The sequence below is a fragment of the Schistocerca piceifrons genome, chromosome X, assembly GCF_021461385.2.
Source record: "Schistocerca piceifrons isolate TAMUIC-IGC-003096 chromosome X, iqSchPice1.1, whole genome shotgun sequence".
NCBI classification, from domain to species: Eukaryota; Metazoa; Arthropoda; class Insecta; order Orthoptera; family Acrididae; genus Schistocerca; species Schistocerca piceifrons.
In genome coordinates, this window is record NC_060149.1 from 582,609,390 (window position 1) to 582,623,458 (window position 14,069).

Sequence of the window (14,069 nt, forward strand, 5' to 3'; positions counted from 1 at the left end):
TCTGGAGGACGACAGGCACGTGAAGCGATGTTCATCAATGTCCAAGAGGCAACAGTCTGGGCAAGGGAGGGAGTCTGTTAATTCTATAACATGGAGACAGTGTCTCGTCGCACATTTTTTGTTCGTGACCTGACACCACGTCACGCGCACGGTGATGGGCAGAAAATGATGGTGTATCGTTTTCCACACTCGTGGCCAACGGACAAATGGGTACTTGGTTTCTACCACATTACGTACAACCGCCCGGAGAAGGGTGGTGTAAGAAACTTTTGCCTTTGGCCAGAGAGTTGCTGGGAGATCCGAAATCACATAGCTGCGTTCGAGAATGAATTTCGACACACTCAGAGCTGTGTCATGACATGCGCCACCGACATCTGCAGCACGTGAGAGACGGGAATCAGAACCCCCCCCCCCCCCCCCCCCCCCCATAGAAGACCCGTGAAGGAGGCATGTGGACTGGTCCACCGTTTCTGCATATTGCTGATATAGAAGAAAGCTGCCCGTGCCCTGACATTAACGACTCCAAGCCCTCCATCGTGTAGGGGTAGGGCGAGAGTGTCATAACGTACTTAAAACATGTGTCCTACAGGTAGTTAATAAAAGAAGGCTGCGTGATTTCTTCGACCTATCACCAGCGGTAGGTGGAGGACCTGTATCATCTGATTGACTTTTGATGCCGAGTAGAGGTTCAGGTATTCAACAAAGTTCAGTAACTGGTGGGAGGAGGGCAACAGCGTCTGGCGAAAGAACGCGCCTCATACCCAACGCCATTGACTTGCTGATATTTAGAAGACTGCCCGACACCTGTCCGTATCACTACATCCAGTTTAGTACACTATGGTCTTCATTGATGGAATTAAAGAGCAGCAACAGGTCGTCGGCGTAAACCGTTTAGCGGAAGGTGATGTCCCACAACGTGATGACAGGTATCCTTTTGTTGAGACCCCTGAGGACCGGCTCGATCGCGATTGCATGAAGGTGGGTAGAAAGGGGGCAATCTTGTCGTTGAGGCCTCTCCATAGGTACTGGACTCACCATTCAAACCCATACAATCACTTATAGGAGGAAGTTAGGGGGCATTCTAACGAAGGCCCGATCGGAATCGAGGGAGACGATCGCCACTTATGGACGGAACGTCGAGGCGATCGCTATTGAGTCCCTACAGCCACCGGTGGTCATTTGTATGTTGGCATCTCCCTCTTTCAACGTCTGTTCTGGGACGAGGATCATTGGCAATGTGGTCTTAATATGGCTGGCTAAAAACCTGGCGAAGAACTGTAGTCGGCATTCATTTATGGCCGATATTCATTGACCAAGTGCCGTCCCGCTGGCTTGTGTACTAATACAAGACGTTCTCGATAGAAATAGGTAGTATAGTGCAATCAGGGGACATGATTTCATAGCCGGCCGGTGTGGCTGAGCGGTTCTAGGCGCTTCAGTCTGGAACTGCGTGACCGCTACGGTCGCAGGTTCGAATCCTGCCTGGGGCATGGGTGTGTGTGATGTCCTTAGGTTGGTTAGGTTTAAGTAGTTCTAAGTTCTAGGGGGGACTGATGACCATAGATGTTAAGTCCCATTGTGCTCAGAGCCATTTGACATGAGTTCATAGAACACTGTAACCCAGCAGGGCATCATGAAATCACGTAAAGTTAGGTAAAACTCGAGTGCTAATCTTTCAAGCCCTGGGGAATTACTGACCGCACACTTGTCAAAGGTGTCCCATACCTCTTCATGCAAGATTTCCTCCGTTAACGCCATCACTGTCATCTTGTCGATAACCTGCTGTAACGCATCGGCAGTGGCTTCGTCATCTACGTTCTTTCCAGGTAAAAATGACGAAAATGATCCTCCATGACTTTCACTATGATTACTTGGGTCGTACAGAAGGTACCGTCTAGTGCCGCAAGGGGTGTAATTAACTGTCAGCGATGTCGGCGCATGGCTGCCACAATGTGACGCATGGCTTCTAATCGGCGCTTCGTCAACAATAGTATGTGAGCCTTAATTCGGTTTTGATCTCAATGTCTGTGCGGCGATAGGGGCAGAGCGTCGCGGTCACTAAACGCTGCGTAATAGAAATCCAGGGTGTGCCGTTGCCGTGCAGTCGTGTCCTTGCCAAACTGCATAAGTGTCTTGCGGACAGCCGGTTTGACACAGAGGACCCATCACACCAAAGTCCTGGGATATCGAGACTGACGTTTTTCACAGATGGCCAATGTTATGGCCACTTGCTGATTGCTATCCGGCTCCTGGAGGTGAGTTACATTCATCTTCCCAAAGTCATTACTAGCCCAGACATGTTGGGGATGGAGATGAATAGTGAAGATATAGACGCTGTGATAAGAGAAGGCTACCACTCTCTGCTTAAGACCTCAAGCCATATATATGGATGCAGTCGGCTCGTCAAACGACTGGTAAGATGCGTGAGTCCAGGCCTGTTACCTTGTACCTCTTCGCACATGTCGTGCAAGTGAAGATCGTCAATCACCACGCCATCTCCGGACAAGGTGTATAGAGCGGGATTTGATCCTTTGGATCAAGGACGATAATAAAATCACTGGCTAAGACGCCCTAGAAAAGGAGAGTTCGATGTCCGTGGAGTAGAACCTGGCCCAGTCACAACATTTAGTTGGCCTATAGGGTGGACAAACATTAATGAATCGGATGTCGAGTGCTGTGACCGCTAATACTCGTGCAGAAGGGAGTACGTGATGTCGGTGGCCTTAACGGCGTCCCACATTAACATCACTACACCGGTGTCTGCTGGACCACCAGGCGTCATGTACGTTACGTAATCATTAAGGTCCGCGAATGCATACGTCTGCTCTTCTTGCAGGAATATGAACTCGACTCCTGTGGCTGGCATTACTTCCCACAGGAGTTGGATCCGTGCAAGGGACTTCACCATGTTGATCTTCATCGTGCACAAGTGATAAGCCTGACTGACCGGTTCAATCCACCGCCGCAAATATGCCAACCAATCACGGGACAAGAGGGTTTCCGTGCGGGACCTTCGTCTCGGGAACTAGCAAGACGAGGTTCTGGCACGTGCTCTCATGCACGGTCGCCTCCGATATCATAGCACACCGTTCCCTGCTGCTCCGACCTCTGTACTTTGGTCAGACCTTCCTATACTTTTACTAAAGTGCAATAAGTCTTCAGCCATGGTAACTGAATAGAGTTTCTACAGTCAATTTACACCACGGCCATCCTTCATTCATAAGACCGCTCGACCAGCCGTGGACAATTGGCATCAGAATCGTAAAGAAGTGACTTGTTCTTTTTACTTACGGCTTGACACCGCAATTAGGCGTGTGTAGTGTTATCTTAGCGCTCGAGGCGCGTGTTCTTTGTGTCAGCACCGTTGAGTATCCGTGGTTAGCGTTGCAGTAGCTGCAGACTGCGCTGCCTTCGTAGCACATTTTCTATGCAGTCTCCACGGAGACGCCACTCCCAACATAGGAGCTATGCTACTACTGTCACCTACGGCTCTTTTCACACTACACGGTTTTGAAAAGACGGCAAAAAATCGATGTAAATCCGAAAGGGCGACAGGTTCACACTATACGGTCTTTGCATGGCATTCTTCCGTCCGCCCGTCTTTAAGTTCAGTTTATGGTATGTGCTGTTTCAGTTATAATGAATCGTAAACAAATTATTGCATTATGTTTATACACTGATGTGCCAAAACATTAGGACCACCTGCATAACAGCTTATTTGTCCGTCTTTCGAAAGAAATACATCATTTATTCTGCGTATCAGGTATCCGACAGGTTGGTCGTTGATTTGTGAAGGTATGTGGCATTAGCTTTCTACGTACAGGTCATGAAATTCGCGTAAATAACGGGCCGCTGATTTTCGTACGTGGTGATGGCGCCCGATAGCGGCGCAGATGGGTTCAATAGGATTTACATTAGGTGAAACTGGTCGCCGAGACATCAACGTGAGTTCACTATAATGCTCCTCAAACCACAGTAGCACGTACAATTATACTGCTCGAGGATGACATCGCCAAAAGGAAAGACAGCAAGCATGAGGGGATGCAGGTGGTTCGCAGCTGTTATTATGTGTTTGATTACTACCACAGGTCCCATGCAAGTGCAGGGAAGTTTCTGTCGTAGCATAATACTGCTCCCACCAGCTTGTGTCCGCGGCGCGCTGCACGTTTCCAGCAGACATTCACCTAAATGACGACGTTTCTGGAGACTACCATCGACTTAATGTAGCAAAAGTGTGATTCACCCGGGGAGCCACCACGTCTCCATTGACAGATAATGGATTCCTTATGGTCAGGTGGACAATGCAGTGGTAACTGACGATGTCGTTGGGTCAACATGTGAACATGTAGGGGTGATCTGCTGCGGAGCTCCACGTCGGACAATCTACGACAATGGCGTGCTCCGAACCATTTGTGCGTGCACCAGCATTGTGGTATTTCGGCAGAGATGCCACAGATCTCCATACAGAGCAGACAAACCCCACGTCCTGTGAAGAGTAGTAGACGTCCAGCTATTTACAACCTATTGGTAGTTGCACTGTCCATCTACCTCATTCCGTAGATGCTCACGACATTCGCAAGTGAACGTTCGACGAGCTTAGCCGTTTTCGAGATATTCGTTCACGGGCTCTGCGTAATAATAATCTGCCCTTTGGACTTCCCCATTTGCAGGCCATATCTTCGCTAGAGTGATCTCCCGTCCATGTCTGCTCCGCTTACATACTTACGTTACCGCGTAACGTGCCCGGAACGCCAGCAGGCGGCATCAAACGCAGCAGTGGGCAGTGGTCATAATGTTTTGGCTTATCAGTGAATAATCGTCGTCGAAAGAGACAACAACGTAAACATCATGTTTGAGTGCATGCTATCAATGAAAGGAAAGAGGAAGTGGGCTTATTGTATACCTTATTTTAGGTTTTTCGGAAAGAGGGAAACAAGTTTTTCAATTTTTTCTAATGTCTGAGCCTCATTTAATGAATTACTTGAAAAATTCAAGAATGCTCTGCAGCGCCAAAACACACAATTTAGGAATGTGCACAACTAATTGAGATTTAGGCCGGTGTATTAATGTAAATTTAAATACATGCTTGATTGTGTGTACTTGTATTTATTGGAATTGTACCATTCTAATAGGTTATTAGAATGTTGCATACTGAATGAAAAAACAACACAAATTATCTCAATATGCCTTTATCGAACAATATAACATTGCAAAATGAAATATATAGAAAGCAAAAAATACATAAATCTTTTGAGTAGTGAACTAATAAATAGTTACTTGTACCAAAATCAATACCGTCTGTAATTGATGATGCACCGAAGCCACAGAAAAACTATTCTTCTCGCTTTCTGGAGAGGTGAAGCCCCGAAAATAACGTGATACTTCAGACGGTTAGTCTTGATTATTCCCAATTGTAGATGGCTAAGACTGGTTGGATATAAGCATTTCTTGAAGTATGGGTGCTTGGTTATTTAAAAAAAATCTTTATTTACCATCAACAATAATATTTATAAATCACAACCCACCTCCTTATTTGATTAGTGGGTCTTACTTGCTACTGTTAGTTACAATTAGCAGCTAATTACAATATATTGAGTCGTGAGCTACAGCTATAATCTAATTTCAATGGGCAGCTATATTTATTTTAACTCCTAAAATTTTTTAACCAAACCTACATTCTACTTCCTGCAGCGTCACAGATGTGTCAGCAATGTACAAACCTACTTTATTGCCTTGGCCATCGAGCTAATCCCGATGGGCGTGCCCCTGACACTGGGCAGGCCAGGATGTTAATCGCTGCAGGTTCCTAAATCTAGATTTCTAGTCTAGTTCCTACTAACTAGTTCTAACCTACGTCATCTCCAGTGTATTGTCAAATCCAGGTTATTTTTATTCCCCACTCCCCCTGATCCCGTACGTGGCGGATTCCAGACTAAAGGGTCGGCCTATCCACGCACAGGCGGTATGGGAGTAGGGTACATATTTGTCGTAATCTGTGCTTTTTAGTTTTGTTCCCTCAAGTATCCTCTCAACACCTTCTGTGATACCTCGTTGGCAAGTCTGTTCAGTGTTTGGAAGGTGTCTTCTTGTCTTATCAGGTGGTAAGTGTCATGGTCGGGTAGTTGGTCACGTAGTGTAGGAGCAAAATCATTGAAGAGGGGGCACTCGTAAATCACGCGATCGGCAGTGCCCTCCGGTTCACCACATTCACACGCGGGTGTGGCCCTTTTCCCGAACCGACATAAGTATGCCGGGTAAGGTCCATGTCCAGTGAGAAAATGGATTAGTCCTCTGCTGGGTTCAAAGTACTTCATTTTTAGCCGTTCCCTGATGCTTGGTATCAACTCATGTGTCCTGCGCCCTGTTTCATCCGCGTCCCACAGTTCTTGCCATAATTTTACTCCCCTTTGCGGAATCTCACCCTTGTCCCCTGCCCCAATGCCTAAGATCTCCTCTATATTTGTTACATTTCCCTTCTTAATCCAGAACCATGCAGCCTGCTCCCTGATTTTGATGTCCAAGGGGCAAAGCCCCATTATGACTAGTAGTGCTCCCCCTGGTGTTGTTCTGTAAGCCCCTACCGATCTAAGAATCATATTCCTCTCAACCCTTATCACTGTCATGGCGGGCACCACCCTCGTGAGCCTGTGTGCCCAGACTCCCGAGCCGTAACCCACTATCGATGTTAATATACTGTTATGATAGAGTTTTATAAGATGAGGTGGAAGATGAAATCTTTTATGTCCTATGGATATGAGGTTGTTCAGTGTTTGGAGGGCTTTATGGGTTACGGTTTCTATGCGTTTCCCAAAATTCCACTTCTCATCAATGATGATGCCCAAGTATCGTGCGTCACGTCTCCGAAGAACCGGCGAGCGCTCGATTCGTACAGTTGGGTTACGGATTAATTGTCCCTTCAATAGTAAGTAGGTGGACTTACTTGGTGATACCGTCATTTTGGTGTTTTGGCACCATAGTTGTAACTTGTTTAGGGCACTCTCTATTTTAGGTTCAATGTCTTCGCGGCTACGGCCGCCGACCAACAGGAGGAGGTCATCTGCATAGGCTATCACCTCTAGCACTTCTTCACTTTGTTGTAAGGTGTCTAGTAAAGGCTCCATGTGGATGTCCCAAAACAGTGGCCCTAGCACGGAACCCTGAGGACAACCCTTTGTTATAGATTTTCCAATTCTCTTGCTAGAAGATGATAGCCACACCTCCCGTTCCTCGCAATAGCTCCTCAGACAACCATATAGCGGCCCTGGGCACTCCTTCTCCCGCAAGCAGGAGAAGAGCGAAGGCCACCACAGGTTTGTCGAAGGCGCCACTGATGTCAACCATGATGCCCACCACGTACTTATGTGGGGTAGAGCCACAGACCTCAGCAGCCAGGGCGATTGCATCAGATGTCGATCGCCCAGGCCTGAAGCCGAACTGCCTGTCGCTCACCCCACGCAGCACTCTATGTGCAGCCAGTCTGTCAGCTAGTAGCTTTTCTGATATTTTCCCTAGTACGTTAATCAAACAGATTGGTCTGTGGGATTTTACATTTGTTGGATCTTCGTCTAACCCTTTCCGAATAATGACTACATTCGCAGACTTCCACACCCTTGGAATTTTTTGTTGTATCAGACATTCGTTGTATAGGTGAGTGAGTGGTGCAGTTAGCTAGGGAGCTAGGAATTGCACCACCTCAGCTACAATGCCGTCTGGCCCGGGAGCTTTACCCCTTTTAAGTGATTTTATGTGGGCAGCCACCTCTTCCTCCGAGAAAGGGTAGACTGCCGTATTGTTGGTGTATTTATTGAGGTTGTCTTGTCTTAGTTGTTGTTGCTGATCGGATTCCCCATCCGCGCTATCATCAGGCAGCAGGGACCGGAGGAGGACCACAGCAGTTTCCTGCCAGGATTCCGTCATCCTGTCCCCGTGCCTGACTGTTGATAATTATTGGTTATTACCAGTTTTAGACTGCTGACGTTGGTGAGGTATGGGTAGTTGGGCGTAAGCTTGAGGCGTTAGGCCATACATGTTCAACTGTTCGCGGTAAAATGGAGGTTGATTAGGGGTGTTGAGAAACTGTTGGGACTGAAATTGTGTTATACTTGGAGGCTGCAGAAAATCCAGCTGAGGATAATTGGAGAACTGGTGTTACGGAAAATGAAGTGGACGAGGGTGCACTGCATTCGTTTTTTCTTTGATGTTTTCTATGGCGTCCAAAACTCCCGTATTAAGTTGTAGGAATTCCTCATCACTAAATTTTTACAGGTAAGACGTATGAGACTTTGTAGAAAGCCACTTTGCTATAAGATTTCTCTCCTTCTATTGCTTTAAAAATTCTCAGTTCAACCTCATCAGATTTCTTATGTTTCTTAACTGGTGGTATACATGTTGTTTCTTTAGTAACTTGAGTAGAAACACCCAAAATATCAGCGAAGCTTGCAGTTGCTGTGCCATGCCTTCTTCCCCTTCATTTTGTGTTCCATGCTCTGCTCCGTACTATCAGCGTAGTCTCATTCTTCATAGGTCTTAGTTGAGAACTACAGTGGACCAAAATATACATCTTTGTTCACCTTTAACGATTTCGAGTCACTTGTCTCGTTGACCTCGGTCTTTTTCTTGTACTTCGAAAATGAATCTCTAAGGTTAGTCCATCTCCTTGTTACTTGTTTAACTGAAACAGAACAATTATTAAGAGGTAACTGTAACTGTAGGTGAAGGTTCAAAGTTTTGTACATGACTTTATTTTTCTAGGTATCCCGCAAGTGTTTGTACTTTTACTGATGTTCACTGCAATTATAGAATCGAAGTTTCTACGGAAAGTAAAATAGTACAAGATGTATGTAGAGCAATCTGATCCGTAGTGTGAGAGGACTGCATTCCAGCGCTAACCCTAGACATGTGGAACTCGACAGCTTCTAGGTTTGAAACTGCAGCATGTTTCCCACACTGCATCCGAGCAGTCGATGAAAAACACATCCGTCTTACTTACCCGTTTGACTCAGGTTCAGTGTATTTTAACTATAATGAATGTAATACTTTGGTTCTAATTTCATTTGCAGACTCCAAATACAGATCTGTGTATGTTGATATAGGAAGTTAAGGTACGGACCACGACTCATCAATATTTAAGTTATCCAGTTTGTGGCATTAAATAGAAAAATTGGAAGCAAGAACTACCAGAAGAAAAATCTCTCCAGGAATGGAAAGTCCAAATACAACTTACGTCATCCTCGAGGATAAGACTTTTCGATGACATTAGCATTCGCTGAGACCCTTCGGAGGAGAAAATCTAAAAGTGGAGGAAAGAATATTTTATTATCGTCTGAGCAGAGCTAGAAGATACGTCAAGTGTGCCTTTGGTATTCTCACTAACAATTGGGGCATATTTCACCGGATCATTAATGTACAACCAGATTATGCTGTCATTATTGCAAATGCTTGCAGTGTATTACATAATTTTGTTCTTGAAAGAGACAAACAAAGCGATGTAGATACAATGCCTATCACAGATTTGGAGGAGTTACCACAAGATCAAAGAATACGATAAGAACCAGCTGCGAACAAGGTAAGAAATGTTTTTGTAAATATTTCGTTTTTGACCTCGGAAGTGTGCCATAGCAAATGGCTAAAATATAGAGTTACATCGAGAAATTGTAGCTAAACCAAAACAAGCATTAAAAAGTATTTCTGCACAATATTCCCTTCTTTCAAGAACATAAATGCGGTACCTATGTACAAACATAACAGTATTAGTCAAAATCTATTTACCAAATCCATTTTTGTCCTTATCATTAAGAGTATCAAAATCTGGGAGCGATTCTACGCAAACTTCACGCCAGACATCTTTCGTATCCTCCCACAGCACAGGTTGGACTTCCACAAGGGTAATCAGGACTTTAGCATCAATATTTTCCAATATTTTTAAACAAATAAATAGATAATAGAAAACGTAAATGCAATCACACACTCGAGATAGCAACTGGCCACTGACCGGGCTGTTTAAAGTCACTAAAGGCACTATTTAAAGTGACTATTTGATCACGTACACCAATGCTGTATCGGTCGCCGTCCGGGCGCCGTGATGGCAGTGGCAGTGGGTGGCTCCTACACAGCACGGTTACTGCGTCTTACCGTCACTGTGTAATGTAAAAGGGGCCATGCTCTCCTTCATTCCACGAAAAAGCCCTCGCCGGTCGATTTTTTGCCGTACGGTCAAAACCGTATAGTGCGAAAAGAGGCTACGGGCTGCCACTGTGCTGCCGCTTTGACGCCTTCTTCAGTGCCGTCTACGACGCTACATCAGCATGATGTAGTCCGACACAGTCACCGTCGCTGACGACGTCACCCCGACGCCGCCTCAGCGCGCCGATACCGCCGCCGTTGGCGACCTTATTTGAAGTAAGTGCCCCACTCTTTGTAACCACGTCGGCAGCGCGTTTGCACCCTTTAGGAGCGGGTGAAATCAGTTCGGATGAAGTTGACAGGGCTTTGACCGAACATGTTAGCAGATTAACTGGAAGAGTGTGACGGACTTGGAGGAGTAAGTTTTTTTTAATGAACGGTGTGCCTAGAGATAACCTTATGTCAACTTTCGTGAGTGAGCCAAACGACAGTATGCAAACATTCTTGTAGACTGTGGGGAACTTGAACCGGCTGTGTTCGTGGTGGAATGAATTTTGAGTAAGTGTTGTATGATTGAAACGGACCATTGAGTAGGCGCGTACGAAAATTCCACTGAGTTCGAATACTCGGCAAATGGACTAGTGAAACGCTATGCCGATAAGAAGAGTGTTGTGTATTACACAGATAAGTTATCTACCCTCCGGTAGCAAACGGGCGAAGATCTTGAAGTACACTATACGAAAATAAATAAAAAGACAATTATGAAGGAAATACGCGGCTGGGACGGAACTCAGTACATGTGACGTACATTTACAGAGAAACAAACCATTACAATTTCAGCAAAAAATGGGTGATATATTCAAAATAAAGAGCTACAGAAACTAAGCAGGTCAGTTACACGTTGGTCCACCTCTTGCCCTTATTCATGCTGTTATACGGCTTGCCATTGATTGATAGAGATGTTATATGTCGTCCAAATGGATATCGTACCAAATTCTGTCCAACTGGCGAGTTAAATCGTTAAAATTCTGAGATTGTTGGATGGCTCTGTGCATAATCCTCCAAAAATTTTCAACCGCGGGAGGTCTGGCGAGCTTGCTCGTCAAGGTAGGGTAAGGCAAGAACGAAGACAAGCAGTAGAAACTCTCTCCGTCTACTTGTGGAAATCAGCTTACTAAACTGTAAGCCATGAAGAGCAACAAAACGGGGCGTAGAATTCGTCGACGTACCGTTGTGCTGTAAGGGTGGCGTAGATGACAACGAAAAGGGTCCCGTATGAAAGGAAATGGCACTCCAGACCATCACTCCTGGTTGTTGGGCCGTATGGGGAGCAACATTCAGGTCTCATCTCTGTCCAGGGCGTCTCCAGGCATGTCTTCGGCGTGATTCGCTTTGACTGGAGTAGGATTGTCTTCAGTGATGAGTCCCGCTTCGAACTGAGCCCCGATGGTCAGCGAAGAAGTGTCTGGAGATGTTTCGGACTGGTGTGGGATACCAACCGGACTGTCGCCCGCCAAAGGCTAGACAACGAGGAGTGATGGTCTCGGGTGCCAATTGTTTCCACAGCAGGATCCATCTGGTTGTCATCCGCGGCACCCTTATAGCACACCGGTACGTCGACGATATTTTATGTCCCGTTTTGTTGACCTTCTTGGCAAGACATCCTGGGCTTACATTTGAACAATATTGTGCCCTCCCGCACCCGGCGAGAGTTTCTATTCCTTGTCTTCGTGCTTTTGAAAACCTACCTTTGCCAGCAAGGTCGCTGGGTCTCTCCACAATTCAGAACGTTTGAACCATTATGAGAAGGGCCCTACAACCAGCTCGCCATTTTGACGGTGTATCGCACCAATGGAACAAAATATGGCACTACATCCCTCAGGAGGTCTCCAACAACTCTGTCAATCAGTGCCAAGCTGAATAACTATTTGCATAAGGGCCAGAGGTGGTCCAACTCGTTATTGTCTCAATCTGTGAAGCTTTTTCTCTTGAATAAATTATCCAATTTTTCTGAAATTGTAACAATTTGTTTGTCTGTACATGTACATCTCATCTATCGACTGCCGACCCACTCGTATTATTCCTTGATGGTGCGTCGTTTCTTTGTGCAAAACCACGAACCACGGCGTGTTTTCAGTCACGCAGTGCATTGCGAACGTTGTGGTCGGCAGGGGCACATAGTTAATAGGTACCCTGCTCTCTATTGCCACAGTTGTGGTGAGGTAGGACGAATACGATCCCGTGGTCCCGCAAAGCAAGATGTTAAGGGAAGAAACTGCAAAAGGTACAGCAATAGATGATGAACAGATGTAGTTAGCCCTACCGCACCTCCAAAAAAAAAAAAAAAAAAAAAAAATGTAGCATCATGAGAGAGAAAAACAGTCAACAAACTGCCTCCTCGCCGCCACCTACCTTGCCAACAATTGGCTCAGTCGTAGCCAGGCAGTCCCCGTCAGCCGTAGCGCCGGCAGAAAAATGTACATAGTCCACTATAGAATGACTACGACGCTATAGAAATTTTAGACGAACATGACGAACTCCCTACGCAGTTCTGTGGCTTTGCAGCGGCCCAGTATTCTGTCCCCGGTTTTATACACTGGAGACGATGACTTAGACGCCCAGAACACCGAGTAAGCCATGGCGAAAATAAGTTGGCTGTATGTTGATACCTACTGGGGAGCGCTGTCCTGGGTCAGTTTTGGAACAAGTTGATCGTATGTCGGTAACGCTCAATTCGGTTAAGCCGGTAATGGTTCGGTATCTGCTGTACCTACACTAGCGTGAAAAACCAAAAGATCCGCCCATCATTTGTGTTTCCCTAAACCGCGTATCATGGTGTTAGAACAACATTCTTAAACAGCAACGTAAGGGAGTAAAGTTCTTCGGCTGATAATGAGAATTCAAGAGAGGTTTAGCTATTTGCAGTGTAGTAGTATTGATGTTCACGTATAGTATATATCACTGTTTTGTACCCTGACGTTCGCCAGAATTATTTATCTAGTGAATGTCCGTGGCTAGTTCCATTATGGATGATTCTTTCTGTGGTTTTTGTTGACTGTTATTCTGCATCTTTTTCGTGTAAAAGCAGCGTATCCACATATGTGAAGTTGCATTACCCGTTATTGGTATGCCTGTAGTTAGCTGTTGATAGTCCTCTTGTCTGACGAGGTTAAAAACTTTTTTTTTCCATCTTGTCTTTCCATTTCCGGAGAAACAGTTTAAATTGTGATGAATATTTGCTGACGGCACCTGCATTTATTGTAATATGTCCATTTTGTTATTCCTGTTTGCCGAGCTATGCTGCGCTCTATGCGTTATATAGTAGAATTGGAACAAGGACCGCTAATGCCAGTATCACCACTGTGTCAAAGAAAGCATCGAATTCAGTATAAAGAAATTAATTGAAGACATGTGGCAAGAGTACAGTAACACCCTGCATAACTGTTTTAAGCAGAGAATATTGCACAGAACATACGGATCTACATACGTAAAAACACATATTGTGACGCTGTGCAGATACTAAAAACACGACTATGCACAACATACTGTCACAGTACACCATACTCTGGCTCAGTGCCATGATTTCTGGGAAAAGGCAAGAGTACACTCTGGGGGCATATATTTAGTTGAGATAGTTGAGTTTATTGAGGTTATCGAGTTAACGTTATTTGAGGAGATTATTTTTATTTGTACATTTTGTAACACTAAGTTGATTTGTTGATGTATTATTGTGAACTGAGAGAGTATTGTCTTGCCATGTCTCGTAAATGAGCTCAATAAAACATACTGTTGAAGACGTAGTTAAAGAACACTGGTAAACACATTTATATGTTTTTGAATTTCCAGTATATTGTGTTAGTAACTGGACAGTGACTTGTATTAACCAGTCTGATGTATAAAACAGCCAAATTGGAGAAATTGAAGTCCTTTTTATGTAACCGATGTCT

General features: G+C 45.2%; 1 pseudogene; it reads right to left on the reverse strand.

The window, feature by feature from the left end:
- Positions 1-14,069, reverse strand: part of LOC124722534 — a 68,212-nt pseudogene that overhangs the window by 49,020 nt on the left and 5,123 nt on the right.